This window comes from Lactuca virosa, chromosome 3 (assembly GCF_052849685.1).
Source record: "Lactuca virosa cultivar CGN04683 chromosome 3, Lactuca_virosa_CGN04683_v6, whole genome shotgun sequence".
Taxonomy (NCBI): domain Eukaryota; kingdom Viridiplantae; phylum Streptophyta; class Magnoliopsida; order Asterales; family Asteraceae; genus Lactuca; species Lactuca virosa.
Genome location: NC_136428.1, coordinates 73,890,198 through 73,912,683, shown reverse-complemented (window position 1 = coordinate 73,912,683; position 22,486 = coordinate 73,890,198). Strand labels below are relative to the sequence as shown.

General features: G+C 38.2%; 2 long non-coding RNA genes across 27 annotated transcripts in view; both read right to left on the bottom strand.

Annotated features, from left to right (window-relative positions):
• LOC145165963 (uncharacterized) overlaps positions 1-18,590 on the bottom strand; it is an 86,084-nt gene extending 67,494 nt beyond the window's left edge. For 11 of the 26 annotated variants that reach the window (XR_013740264.1, XR_013740278.1, XR_013740277.1 and 8 more), the window contains exons 1-5: positions 18,309-18,590; positions 17,945-18,190; positions 17,161-17,819; positions 16,496-16,620; positions 16,332-16,417 (exon numbers count right to left, since the gene is read on the bottom strand). This is a non-coding gene — a long non-coding RNA (uncharacterized LOC145165963). Of the gene's footprint in view, positions 1-817; positions 1,047-1,142; positions 1,271-7,139; positions 7,579-9,865; positions 10,337-14,105; positions 14,437-16,331; positions 16,418-16,495; positions 16,621-17,160; positions 17,820-17,944; positions 18,191-18,308 lie in introns of those variants that run through there. The other 15 variants (XR_013740258.1, XR_013740270.1, XR_013740282.1 and 12 more) reach the window with 10 other exon arrangements.
• Positions 18,591-19,225: 635 nt separating this feature from the next.
• LOC145163249 (uncharacterized) lies at positions 19,226-20,793 on the bottom strand. Its single transcript, XR_013739676.1, has 3 exons — positions 20,713-20,793; positions 19,809-19,874; positions 19,226-19,292 (listed from the first exon to the last, which is right to left on the bottom strand). It is a non-coding gene; the product is annotated as an uncharacterized LOC145163249 (long non-coding RNA).
• Between the last annotated feature and the right edge of the window lie 1,693 nt (positions 20,794-22,486).

The window sequence follows — 22,486 nt, the reverse complement described above, 5'->3', positions numbered from 1 at the left end:
TAACTCAAGACGAGCTTCATACCCCTACTTTTTCGAGATTAATATTGTTTTTGGGGGAGAATACAAGTCAAAGTCTTTGTATAAATCATGATTTAGTTGCTTATTGTGTATGCATGCCATCTTACATGTGTTTAAGTATGAAAACTCTTGTAAATAGTCCAAAAACTCGAGATTTTGGTTAAGTCTCAAGAGTTTGGATTATATCTCACAAATCACGTTTGGAATCAAGAACTAGTATGTTACCAAGTATAAGTCACGAAATTTTAGAACAACAACTATAAGGATTTATTTTAAAATTTGCTTAAACAAGTTGTTGGACAAAATATTTTGGAAAATGATTAAAGTATGGAAATATTAATATTTTAGATCATTTTTGGACAAACATAAATACAAGGGTTATCTTGGAATGTTATGTCCTATTCATGACTTTTTACCAGATTAACAAACTATTTGTGATTATTTATAAATATTTAATATAAATAATTTTAACAAGGAAAATATACGAAAACAGAGTTTTCATGACAAAAATATTTACATGTCATAAACTGCTGTCGTAAAACCTCCAAGAACATAAGTAATGTTCTATATGTCATAAAACAGAAAATGTTTGTCATAACCTGCAGTTATAAATTTATACAATTTATAACTTGACACTTTTTCTCTTGACTAAAATGGCTTATTTTTCAATAAACGAAAAGGAACGAACACGAGCACCCAGTTAACGAGCATAATCAACGATATGGAACGAGAACGATATTTCTATTCAATGAGTACGAATTTCATTATTTATCTAACAAATAATGGATCTCTAACGATTGCTCAAAAGGTTGTTAATATTCTAGTCAGACAAATTTCAAAAGTACCTAAATATAAAAATATTAGTGTACGTCTAAAGTCCTGTAAGGAGTTATAGTCAGAGTCTCCTAGAGGGGAAGAGGGAAAATGTGTATAGATCTATACGGGGTTGACACCCCGCAACTTCGATGTTCGCTACAGCTAGACATGCCAGTCTAGGGTGACAAATGTCTTTTCCAAAACGAGGGTGCCTGAGAAACGCCAAAACAGGCTTCCGCCATATTAGTATGGTTATAACGACTCACAACAATATGTTATGTCATCTAGAAATTTATGTAAGGAAAAACCTCATAAATAAATTTTGGCACGTTGTGTTGACTGTACTATACATGATAAGTGATGATCCGCATTTGTTGCGTTGATTGTCCTTTTTCATTGCGTAGAATGTCCACAATCGCCATGTTGATTCTTTCACCTAACAAGTATAGAGTCTAAATACTGCTATTTTACAAATTAAAAAGCGTAGGACTTTATGGAAAACGTTTGTAAACGATTTTGAAAACGATAAACTAACCCACACATGTACACAGTTGGAAATAGAACTTACGAATATTTTATAGCAGAAAATATAGGATTTTCTGGAGAAAAAGATTTTCTACGATTTCGATAACGATAAACTAGAACGCACACTCAATCTTACTCGATAAGAAGAACAAGATTTTCAACCATATTCTCTTTTTGAAAATAAGGGATTTTCTGGAAACGGTTGACTATTACTATTCAAAAGAACTATTCTCGAACACAGCTCGCCTTTATAAATTTAACTACTTTTCAAAAATCATTCCTTATAAGGATGAACAAAAGTAACGACATGCACACATATATCCATGATTTTCAAAGCAAGGCTTCAAACGATTTCATAGAAAATGTCGGATTTTCTGAAAGTACAATAAGAACGATTCTAAACAAGTGTAAACGATTTTATACAAAAATGCTCATGAACTCACCAACTTTTTAGTTGACGCTTTTCAAAACGACTTGTATTCTCAGGGATCTAGTAAGCAGGTACCAAGGGACGCGGATGCAGGTCTATTTAGCTGTAGTTTTGAATTTTCTGCTTATGTCTCTTTTGTGTAACTCGAAGAACAAATACAATGTTTAAACAATGTAAATTCGTTATCTCAATGTATGATGTTTGGATTGCTCTGTTTCATTTATATTCAATTGTTATGATACTGCACAATGTAGTCACCCGCCTTCGGACGTTTCCGCCGTCTGGTCCGGAGGTGTGACAGATTAGTATCAGAGCATTGTTTATAGTGAACTGGTATATCTAGCCATACAAGATATACAACTATAAATACAATGGGACTAAAACGCCTCTGCCTAAAAGTAAACTTTAAAAAGATAAGTATTTTATAAAAGTATGCATATCTACTAACACAGTATCATAACGAGAAGAAAACAAAAGTAACTAAAGGTTGAACGCTATAGTCAAACCTAGACAGTATGTAATCATATCTGGGATAAATATAGCCTGATCAACTATAGTTATTTGAGATATGACTAACATGTGCTTGGGAGTGATGGTGGTGTTGCAACAAACCTAAAACCTACCAACTATGAGTACAAGAGAATACTATAATCGAACATCAAGTTTAAAATACTATAGGAGTATTTTAGGATACTATAAACCCCTCCCACACCTAAATCTTTCCCCGTATATCTCGTACCTCGATTCTCGCACAAACAATGTAGTTGAAATTCCTCGCCAAGACTTCTACTACCCTGTCATGATGATTTACGGATGGGGCAAGGAGAGACCAAAAGAAGTCCATGAGGAAAAACCCAGAAGTGAATCCTAAGGAATACCAAGAGATAAATTGTGAAAGGGAGGATTTCGACTAAGGGCCAAACAATGATGAAAGCGCCGAGGGAACTCATAGCAAGCTTATTCCTATTGGCAGAAGACCCTTTCACCTTTCTCTTCCTAAATACATAAACACCCCATATAGGTACTCCTGGAATAGACATACCTAGAAACAAAACGATACCCACGCAAAAACAAGTTGAGAAATTGACTCTTATCCAATTTAGGGCGCACCTTCACGAAAGACACCCCGATCCACAATCGACGTGCACCGAACTCCGATAGCCAACACCCTCACAAATCAAGCATGACATCCGTATGGGCCACGAGTAACCCAAATTGACTCCCGGTTTCCAACTCTCTGTCATGGAATAATGGAAACCGTAAGCAAAACACAGTACGCAACAATGTAAATCCGATCCTCTACAAGTAACAAGAACACCATTCCAAATGCTTTGCGAAACCCACAAGTAGAACCAGAAAACTATGCAGACCATCTACACCCCCTTGAAAGATGAGGTGGTCATTTAGAGACCACAACTCATTGTAATCAAGGCTAGGGCAGCCTTAGCAGTGTAAAGAACACAAAAAGAGCACTCAGGATAGGAGTAAAAAGGCCAAGCACCTTGTGCGCCATGTCGATAAAAGAGAATCACCGCACCACTCGCCTTAGGTTCATAATGCCTTTAATCGCAACCAGTAGTAGTAAACCAAGCGGAATACGCCCTCCAAGAATCCATACAACCAAATCTGCTAACTATGTGCTATTTTGACAGACTTAACGTCATGCAATATATGTTTCCACTCAATACCATAACTGCATCATGGGGATGTAGGTTGACACAATTAAAAACAGTATGTTAAGATTATATGAGTAAACTCACTTGAAATCAACTACGGGTACTTACGAGCTCACTTTTCGTGTGCAACAGAGTCATGTCTTCCCATGAAGATAACTAGTACCTCGACAGTGCACCGGTCCTACGAATAGACTCCACCACTTTCCAAGCCACCGTAGCAGCCGCCATGGCATACTTCAACGCCAACAGCGCGAACGAAAATGGAAGCAGTATCGATAAATCCAACCGTAACTACAATCGGGGAAACCAACGAAGAACAACTCGCCAATGCACCCGAAAACCTAAACCTAAGCTCAAGAAACGAAAGTTCGGAAACGAAAAGGGAGGTAGTTCGACTCAGAGGCTTACTAAAAGACAACAAGCGGGATCAGTCCCTACCCCTACTAACCCTACTCCTTCCACATCGAGACAATCATATCTTGGGAACAATCCAACCTGCAACAAGTGCAAATACCATCATTGGGGAGCCTGCCGGAAATTTCGTTGCAGAAGATGCAACAAGATGGGACACACCTCCCCCTACTGTAAGGCCCCGGCCCCATGCGTCACTCCAACCCTCAACCCAGAAGTAAGTCCCGTTTGTCACAAGTGCGGTGCAACAGGACATTTCAAGAGAGAATGTCCAACAGAGATGATTAACGAAGGAGTCGACAACTAGACAGGAAGAGGCGACAAGGAACCCTACTGCAGTTTTTGGTACGTTCCACGACAAACTTTAGGCATCGAATTATCACAAAAAGTTTTTGTCAATTAAAAAAAAACATAATCCAAAAACTATTTTCTCGTTAGAACAAATCCTATAAATCACGGGAAGCTAGGGATCCTTACGAATGGACCATGATGGTCCCATATGAGCGTTAGTATCATATATAGTTAGGATTCCGCAAACTAAGGGCGTGCGATTCCGCCTTATTTTTCTGTCCTTGGGCTGAATAGCGATTAGGACAGAACCCCGCAGTCAACCATCTCTAAAAATCCTAAGTATGTACGGTTAGGTCACATCCATCTATAGTGGAAGGACCTGGCAGAATTCAGATTACGAATTCCCTTGCCTTATAACAGCACCCTCGTGTCGCCGGAAACACCTAGCAAGCAGAAACGAGATAGACTCAATGGTAACAACGAAAACGAAACTGGCAACGATAAGAACACGAACATTAGAACACCTAACAAGCAGAAACGAGATAGACTCAATGGTAACAACGAAAACGAAACTGGCAACGATAAGAACACGAGCATTGGAACACCTAACAAGCAGAAACAAGATAGACCCAATGGTAACAACGAAAACAAAACTAGCAACAATAAGAACATGAACATAGAACACCCTGTCGTTCCTGGCAACCAATACTCCTCAAACCGACGTAACAACAAGAAGTCCAATGCCATTAATTGGCACGGACAGGCTTGATCCTCATCTTACAAACCCCGAGCACTACAAATAGACTTTCGTCCTACTCCACCGGGTAACGAAACTCTTTCAGCCGGTAACGACAAATCCCTCGCAACCAGACACCTAAGTCCTGGTGTAAGAAATACCACACCCTTCCCTAGCCCCAATAAAGATGGAAAATCAAGAAGCAAAAGGTATCAAGGGAATCCGAAAGGCTTCCAACCTTCCTCCAGAGATTCCCAAGAATCCCTTTGGAAACCTCAACCAAGTGCTAAGCGGAGATAGAGTCACCCCGACTCCTGAAACCACCCCAATAACCAAACGCCCGATACTACTTAGCACGGTCACAAGAACAGATAGTGTCGGATCACAAGATCGACCCAATAGATAAAGGAAACATAAGACCCAGTCCCTAACAACAGGAAGCACCTATCTAACTCATAAGGAAGAAAGACGAAACTACCATAGGCACCACCGACTCCGAATAAGCCAAACAAACCCATCCTCAAGGATCGATACTCCCTACCCCGAATCGGAGACATGTGCAACCCACATCAAAGAACTTGCAGAGGCCAACCTACCATTAGCTCGGAAAACCATAGAAAGAAAACTCCCAAAATGACCTAAGACTCATAAGGTCAACTACATCACACGAACTCAACCTTGGTGACCATAGTACCAACTCTTAGGGCTCAGAAAACTCTACTTCTAGGACACCAAGATCTCGATCCCTGGAAGAATATTCAAAAGGCCTCGCCAAGATAGGCCCGATAACTCATAGAAGTTGAGTACTCATATAACAACAACTACCACTCGAGCATAGAAGTTGCATCCTTTGAGGCCCTGCGTGGCCGGAAGTGCAGATCATCCTCTGTTGGGCTGAGGTGAGAGACACCCAACTGACAAGAGGACAAACGTCCAATAACACACTCCCTAGACCCAAGACTATTCGAGAAACCACAAAAAGGATAGTCAAACTCGAACACGACTCCAAACATCGTAAGGCCGACAATAGAGCTATACAGATAGCAGGTTAAAGCCTTGGGATCCCAAGTAAGGGATCAGGGTATTACTAAAGATTTTCCCTCGGGGAAGGATGACACGATTTGAAAGGAAAGGTAAACTAAATCCCCGATGCATCAGACCATTTGAGATCCTCGCACGGATCGGTCCAGTAGCCTACAAACTCCAACTACCCTCCAAGCTTAGTGATGTACACCTTGTGTTCCATGTGTCGAACCTAGGAAGTGTCTATCGGACAAAACCCTCTCAGTTTAACTAGACAAGATTAAGGTGAGATAGAACCTCCTAATAGTTGATCAGTCTATCGAGACTATGGATAAAATAGTTAAGCACACAAAACAAGCTGCATCCCGATGGTGAAGGTTCAAGGGAACGCTAGGCGTGAGCCGGTATTCACTTTGGAACGCAATGATCAGATAGATCAAAAGAACCTTCACCTATTCCCATATTCAGGACCCTATCTATCGAAAGAATTTCGGGACGAAATTCCTTCTAACGGGGGATGATGTCACAACTAGCATTTTGGCTAGGAAATTTCGTCCTCATGTAAGCAATAACTATGGTGAGACTCATGCTAACACATTAGAAGTATACTTCATGGTTCCTAATGGACCATGAAAAGATATAATGCAAATCTCTCCATGTATCTCAAATCTCTCTCAAATCTCTCCAAGTATATGAAATATCTCCCAAATCTCTCCAAGTATGTGAAATCTCTCCCAAATCTCTCCAAGTATGTGAAATCTCTCCCAAATCTCTCCAAGTATATGAAATCTCTTCCAAATCTCTCCAAGTATGTGAAATCTCTCCCAAATCTCTCCAAGTATGTGAAATCTCTCCCAAATCTCTCTATGTACCTTCCTCAGTCGAAAACAGCCCAAAATCGAAGGAGAAAACCCAAAAGGACCCTCTTGGTCCGGAACCCTCTTGGCCGTAATACCCTAGTCACTTCGGAACTCCTCTTGCTTCGGACAATCTCGCAAGTCCGGAAGAGTGACTCCGGAATAAGCCTCGCTTCGGAAGACCTCGCTTAAGACTACTTCGGAAGTTCTAGCTAGCCTTCGCATCTCTGGTCCGGACCTCCGGACTTCGCTTGCAGCTTCGGAACTTGCCTGTTGACTCCGGAATCTTGGGAATGACTCCGGATATTTGCTGAGAGGCTCCAGAACTTCTCTAAGTACTTCGCACCCTCGCAGGAACAAGCCTCTACTCCGGATTTTCGTCCATTTCGGACTTTTTCTTCATTTTGAGGCATTTTGACGTCGGGAATTCCTCCAAACTCGTGTTTTTCATATTTTAGACCCCTTAAACCCCCAATTTATGCCAAAATTGATTATTTTAAACATATTTATATAAAATAATACCCAAGATTTTTAAGGGATTCTAAGAAGATAAGGGTTGACTTTATGATGTGATGCAAATTCTTCATTTCCCATGCAATCCCAGTTAAACACAAAATATCCATGGGTAACCAAGCATTGTACACCAGTCCTCCAAGCAAGTGTCATGTCACCCTTATCCCCTCCTTCTTGAATACGTGAACTCCCTCCTTTCCTCCCCATAATTCTACTTCTCACTTTCACATCCAGTAAACTTCTAAGAGTACTCTCAACTCCTTCAAGCTTCAAGTCCCACTCCTTCAAGGAAAATTCCCAAATTTTTGTAAGTGTTTCATCTTCTTTGACTAATTATTCTCCACATTATTCCTAAGATTTCATTATATTTACACATAAAGTTATTCTTAGGATATTCTAAAGTTCAAAGAACCTTTCAAGTGTTGGAACTTGGAAGCTCCTTAATACTTCATCAAATCACCCACAAAACTAACTCAAGGCGAGCTTCATACCCATACTTTTTCGAGATTAATATTGTTTTTGGGGGAGAATACAAGTCAAAGTCTTGTATAAATCATGATTTAGTTGCTTATTGTGTATGCATGCCATCTTACATGTGTTTAAGTATGAAAACTCTTGTAAATAGTCCAAAAACTCAAGATTTTGGTTAAGTCTCAAGAGTTTGGATTATATCTCACAAATCACGTTTGGAGTCAAGAACTAGTATGTTACCAAGTATAAGTCACGAAATTTTAGAACAACAACTATAAGGATTTATTTTAATATTTGCTTAAACAAGTTGTTGGACAAAATATTTTGGAAAATGATTAAAGTATGGAAATATTAATATTTTAGATCATTTTTGGCCGAACATAAATACAAGGGTTATCTTGGAATGCTATGTCCTACTCATGACTTTTAACCAGATTAACAAACTATTTGTGATTATTTATAAATATTTAATGTAAATAATTTTATCAAGGAAAATATACGAAAGCAGAGTTTTCATGACAAAAATATTTGCATGTCATAAACTACTGTCGTAAAACCTCCAAGAACATAAGTAATGTTATATATGTCATAAAACAGAAAAAGCGTGTCATAACCTGCAGTTATAAATTTATACAAATTATAACTTGACACTTTTTCTCTTGACTAAAATGGCTTATTTTTCAATAAACGAAAAGGAACGAACACGAGCACCCAGTTAACGAGCACAATCAACGATATGGAACGAGAACGATATTTGTGACAACCCGATATCTCGAATCAATTTAATGACCTAAAAAGTCAAGAATTGTAATCTCTTCTGATATAATGAAATTTGCTTCAAAAATAGAATGTTCAAAAGTCTCTATTGGGTTGCCTAAAAAGATAGTTATCATGTCAAGGTTTTCAGAAATATAAAGAACACTAAAATCCGGGTTATAACGAAGAAGTTATGACCAACCTAAGATACACAGCAAAACCGTCAATAGTGTTAAACGTAAAACGCGAAGTTTCAATACAATAACTTTTAGCCTTAGGTATCTAAATGAAAGTCGTAGATATCGTTAAACCGTGAACATACATAAAAAGAACGCCCAAATCGGACTTCGTATGAGGAAGTTATGATTTTTCGAAGTTTCGGACATAGCAGTAGACAGCTAAAAACTCGAACTAGAGATCGAGAGACTTTTGACCGAAACAACCTAAACGAAAGTTGAAGACCCCGACAATAGGAATACCACAGTAAAAAGTCTTACGAAAATGGACACCGGATGAAGGAGCTAAGGAATTTAAACGAACTTTTCCAGGTCCGGCCTGTTAAAATTAATATAATAAAAATAAAGTCAAAATTAGCCGACGGAGTCTAAACGAGAGTTGTAGAGCCTTTTCACACCTACGCGTGCATATAAAGAACGTCGAAATCGGAGCTCGTACGCGAAAGTTACGGATTTTACAAGTTCGAGACACAAAACCCGAGGCTGACTCAGCCTCACGACGTGAGGGAACCATGTCACGACGTGAGCTCGTGACTGATGGGTTCCAGAGTGTCAGCCACGTCAAATCGTCGAAGAGGATCATGCTGACTAAGCCTCACGACGTGAGAATCCAAAACTCACGACGTGAGACCCCAAATCAGCCCCTATAAATAGAAGCTTAAGGGTGCCGGGTTTGGTGCTCATCTCTTTCCATCTAAGTGTCGTTACTCTGCGTGATTACCTCGAGAAGCCTTCCCGAAGCCCTGGTTTTCATACTCGAGTCCCGAAGGAAGTTCTACACTCCCGAGATCCCCGAGAATCCTGAGATTTCAACTCTCTCTAGTCAAAGTTCTGCTCGATTCTTCTCTCGACTACTTCAAAGCAACCACTTCAATCAAGTGAGTTCATACCCCTATAACTACGTTTTTAAATGCTTTTATACACTTTTAAGGGGGGGGGGGGGGGAATACAAGTAAACGCACGATTATCCTCGTGTGAATAACATAAATCTTTCATATTACTTTTGTTATAATCAATCATATGTGATTTATAACTATCATACGACAATATTCTCATACAACATATCACGATAACGCTTGTCTTTTGGAATAAAACATGGTGTTAAGTAAATATGAAACACTTCATTTATATTTCAAGTATAAATGTTAAATAATGTTATTACAAACATTATACTTTACATACAAAGTCGACACTACACTAGGGTTTATCATACAAACAAATCACACTTTTGGAAAAACTACAATAGGTATAGTTTACTAGATATTCATGAGATTTCACATACTATAAATACTACATCAAGGGAATACTTTCATATACAAGAGCAAATGGACTTTTCATACGTAAATCTATTTGATACTAAGTTTTGTGAGACATTTAACTTCACGTACTTTCAAGAATGCAGTTAAAGTCCTGTATTATATGTCATAATCTCTTGTAGGGAGAGCGTGATTCTTGTGTATAGATCTATACGGGATTGACAATCCCGCACCTAAACTGTTAGCTGCAGTTAGACTGGCAAGTCTGGGGTGACAATCGTCATAACATTCCAACGCCTGAAGAACGTTGTTACAGGCAGTCTGTGTCAATAGCATGGTTATAAAACTCACATGGAGTATTAAAAGCACGTTGATTTACGGGGTTATCAAATGCCTTAGTGATTTTATACATACATAAATCTACTACCCTAGGCATGAAAAACACTTTTGCATTTCAGTTTTGGAACTTTTAAACTACCACATATTTATGGAAAAACATTGGATTTCTAAAAGCAAACATTCAAATCAGTTGGGTCTTGGCAGAAGACTACTTTTATACTAGTAGGAAATATAGGATTTTCTAGGAGTTTTCAAACATATACAAACAATTCATTCAGATTTATACAAACATTTACATTAAATACTTATGAACTCACCAGCTTAAATGCTGATCTACTCTTTCAAATCTACTTGTATTTCTCAGGAATTCAGTAATACAGGTAACTTCAGCTTTTGGAGAAGTGACGCTAAGGCGTCAGTTTAAAACTCATTTTATCATCATATTGTAATTTGTTTTGAAACAAGTACTATTCAACGATGTAACTTTTAAATTATATATATGATGGTTGGTTTACTTTCTTTACTATGTATTCAACTGTTACGATACTACATGAAGTCATCCGCCCTCGAACGATTCCGCCGTTCTGGTTTGGGGGTGTGACAGATTGGTATCAGAGCTTTGTTTATAGTGAACTAAATATATCGAACCACATAGGATATACAAACTATAAATGCATGGGGACTAAAACTCTCTGACAAAACATTTTTACACCTACACCGCGTTTCATGGAGCTTAAATTATTTGGGTCATAAAAGCACAAATACATGCATACAAAGAGTCATTTTCATAGTTAGAACTATACAAGAAGTAATAGGACAAGTTGGACACTACGACTAGGCCTCGGAATATGTAATCGGATTTGGGACGAATATAGCCTGATCAACTATATTTATCCGAGATCGGAGTAATGTATGTCGAGGAATAGTCGTAGTGAGCAACAAGTCAAAAATTACCAAAAACATGATCTATTTGAATCAAACGTAACATTTAGAATACTATAGCAGTATTTGGTAATTGCAACAAGTTAAAACTTTGATACTTCCGTATGTGCTTTAGATAATAGTCAATTCTTAACTCTATTCTCGTACAGACACAATGGCTGGATTCCACCCACCATGGGATCCCTACTACCCAAATCAGGGCAATGGAGGATGGGTAGTAGAGGACCCCGAAGAGGATGAGGAACCCATGGAAGAGGAGGAAGAGGATGACTCTGGGACAGACTCAGAACCAGAAGTAATCAACCCACCAGTCGCTCAACCTCCCGCAGTTAGGAGAAACTTTCAGGGACCAACTCCCGTCTGGGGAAGTCACCTCCACCATTGGAGTCAACAACAAGGATTGCGTCCTCCCTACGGCATGTGTCGGGACTTCTACGACGTTAGTGGTGGAAGTTCAGCTGACAGGGCTCTCCCAGTCATGGTGGGCAAAATAGCCAACCAGTCCTTGATCAAGCAACTCAAGATCATGAACACTATATTTTGTGATACTTGTTACCACCTTGATCAAGCAACTCAAGATCATAGCTGATGGATGTTCTAAGAAGATCATTGATGATATGTTAACATAGTTGGGGGAATTTTTCTTCATAATAAATCTTAAAGAAGTAGCTAAGGGGTATGCTAATACGATCCCGACTGAAGTATTTACATCAATGGCCATTATGATCATTTGTGCTCAAATTTGGATTGGATGGAAAAGCAAAAGGTTTTAGTGGCCAACCGAGTAATACTTCCATGTAGGAGGTCTAATGGTTATAAATTATGTAGTGTGCTTTTCCTTGGATAAGACTGTCCCTATGTACAACCCAGTTGATCAAGTAGCAAAGTTGGTAAACACAGCCTTTCTAAGCATAATATTATCAAATATATTGCCTTGTTTGGCTTCCTATGAGTACAAACATCTTTGGTCACTATTTCTGGTTTTGCCTTCTTCGTTATCGACGTTAATGTGAGTATTTTTGCTCAAATTCGTGGTGGGTTTGTCAATAGTGGATCATACATCATTATAGGAATCTTAGTATCGCATGTATTAACTTTTAACTTTATCACAATAAAGATTCTGTTGTTAAGAAAACTTAGGTTGCGTTTGGCGCCCTAGCTGAAAAGCTAGTTGGTAGCTGAAAAGCTAGCTGATGGTTAAAAAGCTAGCTGCTAGCTGATAAGCTAGCTGCTAGCTGATAAGCTAGCCGATAAAATAGAGTGTTTGGTAAAAACTAGCTGATAAGCTAGCTCGAAGATATAAAATTACATAAAATGGCATTTTCCAAAATAAGTTTTCTATAATTAATTAAGGGTATATTTGGGAAGTTTGAAAAAAAGCTCCTAAAAAGCTACTCCAAGTAGCTTTTTAAAAGCTAGCTTTTTGGCTTACCAAACACGACAACTTAAAAAAACTCGAAAAATAAGCTAGCTTTTCAGCTAGCTGTGGCTCGTCAAACATAGCCTTAAGCGTTAAAATATAAACCGTCAAATGACAATCTCCTTAAGGGTAGACGTCCACAAGATAGATTTTCTAAAAATAATCTACAGAAACTTGTAACAAACTATTGGATTATGGTAAAATCTAGTCATCCACAATTTATCGTTTCCAACGATCCACTAATATTACTTTTGGGTTTAGCTTCTTTAGTTACTTTTGTAAGCTACATACTTATAACTTGAAATCTTTTGGTAAATCCGCATTTGAATAAAATAACACAGATTTATGGTCAAATTACTATTGGATATTGGTAATGATTATGTTATTGTAATCCCTCTTTGAGGTATCAGGTGGTGTCCTCCCTCTTTGAGCTTGAGGGTTCAAGTCCCGTTGTGGACATATGTGGAATTAGGTGTTTGTTTAGGAGTAACTTATTTATTTGTATTTTCCGGTTAAAAAAAATTATGATATTGTAATCACTTGGAATTTTCATTGGTCTGATAATCCCAGTTTCACGATGTTTGATGGTTTTCAGTTTTGATTCATTTTCAAGGTTTAAGTCCGACAAATTGAGTGCCTACGAAGTAGAAAAATAGTGGACCGAACAATTGCGCCAGGAAAATCCAGTAACCAATGGTGGAGGTGGAAGATCAACATATTTTCTCTTTAAAACAAAAGACTTATTTATTTGGATTTTGACCCAAATCATGAAGCTTTTTTTGTCAAATATTCAAACCGGTTCTGATTGTAATTACCAAGGGTCAAGAATATTTTTATTTCAATTTTAAGCGGTATTGTTGCTCGAACCTACGCAAATGGAAATCAATGAAAGATCGACGATACGAAGTGTAAACTATGTGAGTTAATCGATCCAAAAAGCCGAAATCAGAAAAATAACGGTTTAATAGACCTTCTTAGACACTGTTACATTCGCTGAAGTGTTGAGCTTTGACTCACCTTCCTTAGATTCAGTTTTTATTCACTTTCCTTTTCATAGTTGGAGTCTTTAGTTGTAGGGTTAGCTAGCACTACTATACTTATCCTAACTATTGGCAATGATACATCAACTAAGCTGGTGGAAAGCATTATTGTGTGTTTGTACTTCATATATAAGGTGGAAGAATGTTTGCTTTTGACCTCTCACCAAGGTTGTAGAACTCGTTATTCGGTACCTGTTCGACCGACTACCGAGTAGCGAGTACTCGGGAGTATTCGTGGAGTACTCGGATTTGGTAATTCATGTAGAAATATTTTTAGGGATATTATATATGTCAAAATCATAAGTTGATTGAAATATATAACAAAATTAGATAAATGTGAATATACAAAAACTGAAAAACACATAATGGTTTAACTTCGTGAATAATTACTGAAAATTTAAGATATATATGTAGTAATAATCATATGTGAGTGTGTTAAATAATAAATCATTAAGTATATTATACATATTAATCACCGAGTTGACCGAATTTTACAACATTGTTCAGTTCAGTAAAGGGTCGATCAGGGAGTACTCGGGATTCTGTAACTCGCCTCGGTAAGGGACCGAGTAGCGAATACTCGGAGGAGTAATCGGCCAACTCGGGGAGTTTTACAACATTGCCTCTCACTATGTACGGATCCAACAAACAGCTAAAACTGTTTATGGTAGAATCAAAAACTACAAAAGATGGCTACAATTTAGTCTTCAAAAATAGACTTTTCAAAATAAAACAACAACATAATTTTTTTATCGTTATCTCGATCAGATTAAGTGATATTAGTAGGTGCCAATAAGCTATCAAAGGGGTTGATGTGTTATTAGATTAACCTAAGTTTATAAATGTATTTAACCTAATAATGTAACTAAGGTGTTATATGTTTTTTAAAAGGTAAAACGTGGGCAATCTACGGACCATATTTACAAAATAATAATAATAATAATAATAATAATAATACTTTACCAAGCATATGCAATCTGCAAGAAAAAATCTATTTATTTGTTAATTTCTGTAGAATGCTAAAATAAATAAATAAAATTATAAATATACAAAAAAACTTCACAATTAGAATATGAAACCGACATAAAAAAAATAAAAAAAAAATTAATAATAAAAAAAAAAACTAAGGTTGTCTTTCTACCAAGTTATGTAATTAATTAATCAAAAAAATATAAAAGAAAAAAAAAGGAAAAGAAAGAGGTTGATTGAGTTTTTGAATTAAGAAAGATATGAACATTGTATTTTGGTGAAAAGTAGTCCCACATTCCCATTAACATGAAACAGACCGAACGTGGAAAAAGCAAAAAAAAAAAAAAAAACAAGACCCTTCAAAATTCAAAAATCAGTCAAATTTAACTAAATTTAATATATATATATATATATTGCAAAAAATGAATTGGGTTAGGTTGTGCAAAAAAACCCTATGACAAACCAAAAACTAAAAATCCTAACAACCGAACCATTTTCAAAAAACGCCAGTTTGCTTTTTTGTGTTTAAAAAGACCGATTTTTATGTTGGGTTTGGTTTTTGCATATGGTGATTATTGTTTCAGAAAGAGGAATTGATAAAGAGAGAAAAAGGAAGAAGGGGTAATTGATAAAGAAAAGATGGAAATGTTAGCAGTAATTAGAAATTAGAGCAGATGATTGGAATGGAACTGCAGGTGTCACATTTAAAAGAAAAGAGAGGTGACTCAGGCCTCTTGCTTCAGCATGAGGTGGGATAAATAGGAGATGAATGGTGAAGGCACTATTCATCCCGGTTCATAGTAGACTAAATTACATATGTTGTCTCTATGTTAAATTACACTTTCATACCATTTTTTTTTCTTTTTTTGTACAGACTTGCAAACCCATTTGTTCAATTATTACACTGTCTTTTTTTTCGGTTTTTTCTTCCATCTGTGATGTTTTCTGATTTTGTTCCCACCCATGACATTACTTTTTAGTAGACATAATATTCGTATACCTTTACAAAATTATTTTCAATATGTAAAACACGAATCACATATATTAATGTATGCCTATTAATGGTAATATATGTCTTTTAAAGCTATATGTGTACCATCTTCTTATTTACGTTGGTAAGTGGAAGAGTGCTCCCTGTAATTCACCATTAGGGTGTAATATTGCAATTTAAAAGAAATTTTGTGCATGTCAAAATTAATAAGTCATAAATTTTCTTTTGCTAATGGTTATTATCAACACTAATTACAACAAATTAACTAATTTTGCTCTTATTACCTGTAGCAGTGGCTGCTGTTATGGGTTTTTGCTATGTTATGTTCAATAGTGCAGGGGGTTGGTTTAATTTCGATTTAGTCTGTTAAATTTTTTGGTGCAGTAGTATTTTGCTTGGCAATTGGCATTAGTACCTTTAGAGATGAATTAGCTTTGCCTTATCTTGTTTTAGCTTAGCGATTTAGTTAGCTATATAGATCACCTTGAACATAATATATATATATATATATATATATATATATATATATATATATATATATATATATATATATCAATATGTTGGCATCATTCTCTAAGAACATTAGTAAATGGTGAAGATAAAAGGGTGTGTTACCTCAAACTCTTCTCCTTCATGATAAATATCACCTTGTAATGTGACTGTTGGTAAGTCTGATATTTGGAAAATGCATCATAGAGTACCTACACAATTAATTTTAAGATCCATGTCAAAGACTTTGAAGATAGTTCAAAGAGAATAAAGTACAAATACAGAAGTACTTTCAAGGAAACATATGATTGTCCCTCTCCATAAGGTCCTTAATATACTCCTCAAAAGTATCAATAGCCGGAAAGACCAACATCACATCCTCTATAAGCTTCTCAATACCATTAAGGTAGGGCTTCTGCTGATTTATTAACACACACAAAATAAGTTTTATATCTTCATATTAACAAGTTCAAAAACAATGACTGTAATGAGTGAGGCTATGCCAACAAACCTTGACAAATGGAATGCTAGTAAGCTTTTGCACCAAATTAAACACAATATTAAACTTTTGGCTATAAATGACTCCAAATGATGTCAATCAAGCCTTTCACAAAACACTAAAAATATAGAGGCATGTCTATTGAGTAACTTCACTTATCCAGAAATGACTTCACTACTTCAGTTTATTAAATAAATTTACTAACAGTTATAAGAGAGATAAGTTTTAAAGATTATTGCACTTAATCCTTGGATGAAAACAGAAAACCATAAAAGGGCTCTTCAAATGGATGTTTTTTTATGGATTTGCATCCAAGTTGGTGAAAAGTTAGCCTAAGATCAGATTCAAGGGAAATAGTAAACATAAAAATAAAGAGTATTCCAGTCACGTATGGAGATAAAGATGAACAAGTTATAAAAATAAAGAGGAAAACAACAAGAAACATCAAACACGTACTCGTTGATATACAGGGATATCACTTGACATGGGTGGAATTAGCTTCGAAAAAAGTTGTGGCGTTCATTACTTTCGTAGAACAGGTCATGGACGACTAAATTAACAACATCAACAGGTTCAGCCATAGTCGTTAACAAAGAGCTCCATCTCGCAAGAAAACAGAAGTTAAAGTTAGGTGAGTTTACAAGCCAAGCATGGGCTAAGGGAAGACACAAAATTGATTAGGAACTTAAACTTGATGTGCAAAAGAATTGATGATAATCGAACCTTGTAGTTGTTACACTGAATGAATAGAGCCAAATCAAGCCCTCTCTATTATGTCACGCCTCCTGTTCTTCTCCAATCTCCAATTTTTCAAAGTATTATGCCTTTTTCTTCTTGATGATACCAGTTCTTGGGACGAGGACCATACATAGCACAGCCATTATTCTTTTTTCACAGGAATGGTGATGGATTTACAGGTTGATAACCTTTGGTAAATTTCAAGAAAAGTGGCAATGGACGTAAGACACCAATAATAGTACTACAGGAAGCTTCACGGAAGCTCCCTCTCCTGCAAGTGATGCTGATTTTGCCATATTTAAGTTTTAACCAAGCACATCGCCTCTTCCAATATTTTAAAGGAAAGCACCAGTCGGCAATGCACCATAGACATGTCTCTGCAATATGCAATAAATATGAAAATGAAATTAGGAAAAAGACAACCAGGTGGGCTCCAAGATTTGCAGGTTTTATTGAACACTGGTATAGCAAAATTAGAACCAAAAATTTAGGAAACTCATACCTAAGAAACCAGAGCGTCTTCCAAACAAGTGTGTCGATCCAGAGCGTCGTTGTCCTTCAAACGTTGAGCGATATTTTCTTCTTCGAAACATATTAATGCGTTGTAGACAAAACACGAAAGGTGCTGAAAAAATGGAGTCCACTTGAGTTGCACAAAAGGTGTTTGATGAAATGCTTAAAAGAGATGTTTCCTGATGCCCAAAATTGCCGACATAGTTATCACCTGTAATTCATCTCTGTGCATAAACTGAGTCTTCAGATTAGCAAATTGAGTCCTTTAAATCTTTGTTTTTTTAATTTGCAGGTCTGTAAATTAAATCTTTTAATGATCTAATCGGTGGTTATGGGTTAAAATGTTTACTCACTTGAAACTAGTAATTTGGAGAGACAACAGTTGTTGTTCCACCGGAACAATCATCTCTGTTTTCTTTGGCTCTACATACCATGAATCGTCAGAGGCGGAGGGTTGCCAGGGAAAGAAGGATGTGATATGAGGATGTCATGTTAGAGCAGGAAAGAGATTGGGTGGGGATCAGTTTACCGATGCCGGGAGTATTATGGTGGTGAAGAGTTGCCGGCGGAGAAGAAAAGAAGATGAGGAAGATCTCGCGGGACGTAGTATTGGGGTTTTCACAGGGGGTATAGGAACGAGGTGAATATGTAAATAGGGTGGACCATAAATTTAATTATTATTTTTTTTAATAAATGAAAAAACTAAAAAATCCTTATAAGGGCAAAATAGTATTTTTAGACAGATAGGGACCAAGTGTGCAACAAAAATATAAAGTAGGGACGTTCCGAATTAAAAAAAATTGTTCGGGACGAAACACGCAGATTACCCTAAACCACAGGGACCATCCGTGTAATTTGCCCTATATATAAATAAAACTTATTAACATCATTTTCTTGTGTTAGCATACTTGTATATTGTATTTTATATAGTGCAATGTTTTATTAGTGTTTAGCTCATTATATCTAGTAGCCCATATGTATGTATGCAGCCCATGTATGTATTGTATATTGTATGTACTTATGCAGCCGATTATATCTACTCTTTAGCGTACTTGTACATTGTATGTATTTATATGTATGGAAAGACATCTAGCCAAGTTATGGGAAAATATTGATCCAATCATGATATCTGAAACATCTTAAAATTACAGTCCAGAATTTTCATTTTTAAATCATTAATAAAACCATAATATCATTTATCATATAAAAACCATAAGTCATGTATCTCAAAATATCATAACATCAGTTGAATATATCAGAGTATAAACATCCCAGTCTAAATAAATAGTGTGTGCACAACAATCATCCTGAGCTCTTCCCCTTGCTACAGGAAGTACCTGAAACCAAAACTGAAAACTGTAAGCACGAAGCTTAGTGAGTCTCCGCAAACTACCATATATCATACATATAATCACATAATAGCGTACATTGGGCCTTGCCCACTACATCGGGCCCCGCCCGACATCGGGCGAATCTGGCATCGGGCCGAAGTCCGGTATACATATAACATATCACAAGCATATAACATAAACACATAATCATAAACATATAAACATTCTTCGGGCTTGCCCCGACATCAGACCGAATTCCGGAACACATAACACATAACATATAAGCTAACATTCCACGGGCTTGCCCCGACATCGAACCGAAGCCCGAAACATATAAACAAATCACGAAGACATCAAGCATACAAACATTCCCCGAGCTTGCCCCGACATCGGACCGAAGTCCGGAAATATATAATCTACATCGCTCTAGCCCCGACATCGGGCCGAAGTCCGGCATACACTAATATACATAAACAGGGCGGCATTGGTGCCTTAGACCCGTTCCTATAGGAGAAGACTCACCTCACAAGCTGAGTGCTGAATCTCTCGGTGAGGAAATCTCTATCGGCTGCTTCTGCGACTCTCCATCTATCATTACCACAATATCACATGGTCAATATCTAAAATCTTTCTTAGGGTAAAATGACCATTTTACCCCTGGTCAAGGTCAACATTCTGGTCAAAGTCAACGTTCGGGATTGACTTAACTTGCCGAGTTGGCCTATCAACTCGCCGAGTTCTATAACTCAAAAACTCTGAAATCGCGATCCAGCTCGCCGAGTCATCCCCCTGACTCGCCGAGTTCCCTGGCTATTCATAGTTGCGATTAAGCGAGTCAACTCGTCGAGTCATCCTCAGACCCATCGAGTTCTACCAAATCCAGAATCAGGACAACTTGTCTCAACTCGTCGAGTTCCCCTGTCTATTTGGGCAATTATAACGGATTGAGCCCTTACACTTCAGATATAAACTTCTTGCTTTTCATACCCACTGAAAATGTCCATTTAAGGATAAACTTTCCAACTTTACCTGTTAATACCCTCATTTGACGGGTTTGGTTCAAACCCTAACTCTCTAGAACTTATATCTTGGTCTACAAGTCATCCACACTCCATATTAAGGCATACAAATAGAGATCTGGGCCTTAGACACCATTTGAACACGTAAAGCTTCTGCCTTTTTCTCCATGCATGCATGGCCTTTTGGGGCTTAAAAGGCCAAGATGACATCTTAGAGCTTGCATGGGGGCTCGAATGGCATAAAGTTTGCACCTTTATGCCATAACAACCCTTAATGATTCCAGATCTGAAGGTGTACTTGCTTGGGACATCCATATCCCAAGGATCAAGCTTCTTAGACCAAAAACCCAATAAAGTGAAAATAAGGAGATCTAAGAAACTACTAGGAAAGTTAGAGGCTTGATTACCAGAAAATGATGGGAATGGAAGGAAATCTCTGGATCTGCTATCTTCTCCTTGAATCCTTAGCTTCTTCTTCTTCCACGAGCTTCAAGAACACACCAAGATCACTCAAAAATGGCTCACAGGCTCACAAATGCGTTAGGGTTTTTGAAACTAGGGTTTGGGACTTGGAGGCTGGAAATGAGGCCAACAAGTGGAGATTAGGATGGTTAAATAGGGTGCAAAACTCTGAGATTAGGATTTCATCCTGGCAGCCCTACTCGTTGAGTCGAGGCTCTCAACTCGTCGAGTAGGTGATGTAAAATCCCGCGTCCATTCTGGTTTCTACTCGACGAGTTTGGGGATCCCAACTCGTAGAGTATCTCTATAAAAGTGAATAAATTGTAATTAAATGCGTACTAGGAACCAGGCGTTACAATTCTCCCCCACTTGTCTTAGACTTCGTCCTCGAAGTCTGCTGCGCCGGGAAACAGCTCCGAGTAGTGCTCCCTCATCTCCTCCTCAGGCTCCTAAGTCCATTCTGAACCCTTGCGGTGCTGCCACTGCACCTTCACCAGCTTAACCCTCTTGTTCCTCAGCTCCTTCGTCTTCTTGTCGAGAATAGCTACTGGTCTCTTGATGTAATTCAGGCTGTCATCAACCTGAATATCCTCAATAGACACGATCACTGAGTCATCCACTAAGCACTTCTGCAGCTGAGAAACATGGAAAGTGATGTGGATCTGGCTGAGCTCTTCTGGAATATCTAAACAGTAAGCAACCGGACCTACCCGAGCCAACACCCTGAACGGACCGATGTATCTGGGGCCCAGCTTGCCCTGCTTCCTAAACTGGATGACACCTTTCCAGGGTGACACCTTCAGGAGGACCATGTCCCCCACCTGAAACTCCAAGTCTGAACGGCGCTTGTCGGCATAGCTTTTCTGCCGACTCTGCGCAGTCTAGAGCCTGCTCCAAACCTGTTGGATCCTCTCAGTAGTCTTGAGTACTACTTCAGTACTCCCCATGACTTTCTGACCGACCTCACCCCAACAGATAGGGGTCCTACACTTCCTCCCGTAGATCATCTCGAAGGGAGGTCGGTCTATACTGGCGTGGTAACTGTTGTTATACGAAAATTCCGCTAACAGAAGATACGTATCCCAACTGCCACCGAAATCCAAAACACATGCGCATAGCATGTCCTTGAGAGTCTGAATCTTCCTCTCACTCTTTCCATCCGTCTGAGGGTGGAAAACGGTACTGAAGTGGAGACGAGTACCCATCTCGTCATGAAACCGCTTCCAAAATCTGGAAGTGAAACAGACATCCTGGTCTTACACCACCGAAACGGGCACTCCATGACATGCCACTACCTCACGTACGTAGATCTCGGCCAGCTTCTCAGTCGATATACTCTCTTGGATCAGGATAAAATGGGCGCTCTTGGTCAACTGATCCACAATGACCCATATCGAATCTACTCCACATGCGGTCCTGGGAAGCTTGGTGATAAAATCCATGGTGATATCCTCCCATTTCCACACGGGAATATCCATCGGCTGCATCTTGTCGTGGGGTCGCTGGTGCTCGGCCTTGACCTTCCTATAGGTAAGCACCGCTCCACATACCATGCTACGTCCCGCTTCATGCAGGGCCACCAATAATCAGGGCGAAGATCCCGATAAATCTTCGTTGCCCCGGGATGGATGGAGAACCTCGACTTGTGGGCCTCATCCATCAGAACCTGTCGCACTCCGCCCCAGTACAAAACCCAAACCCTCCCATGCAGGGTCAAGA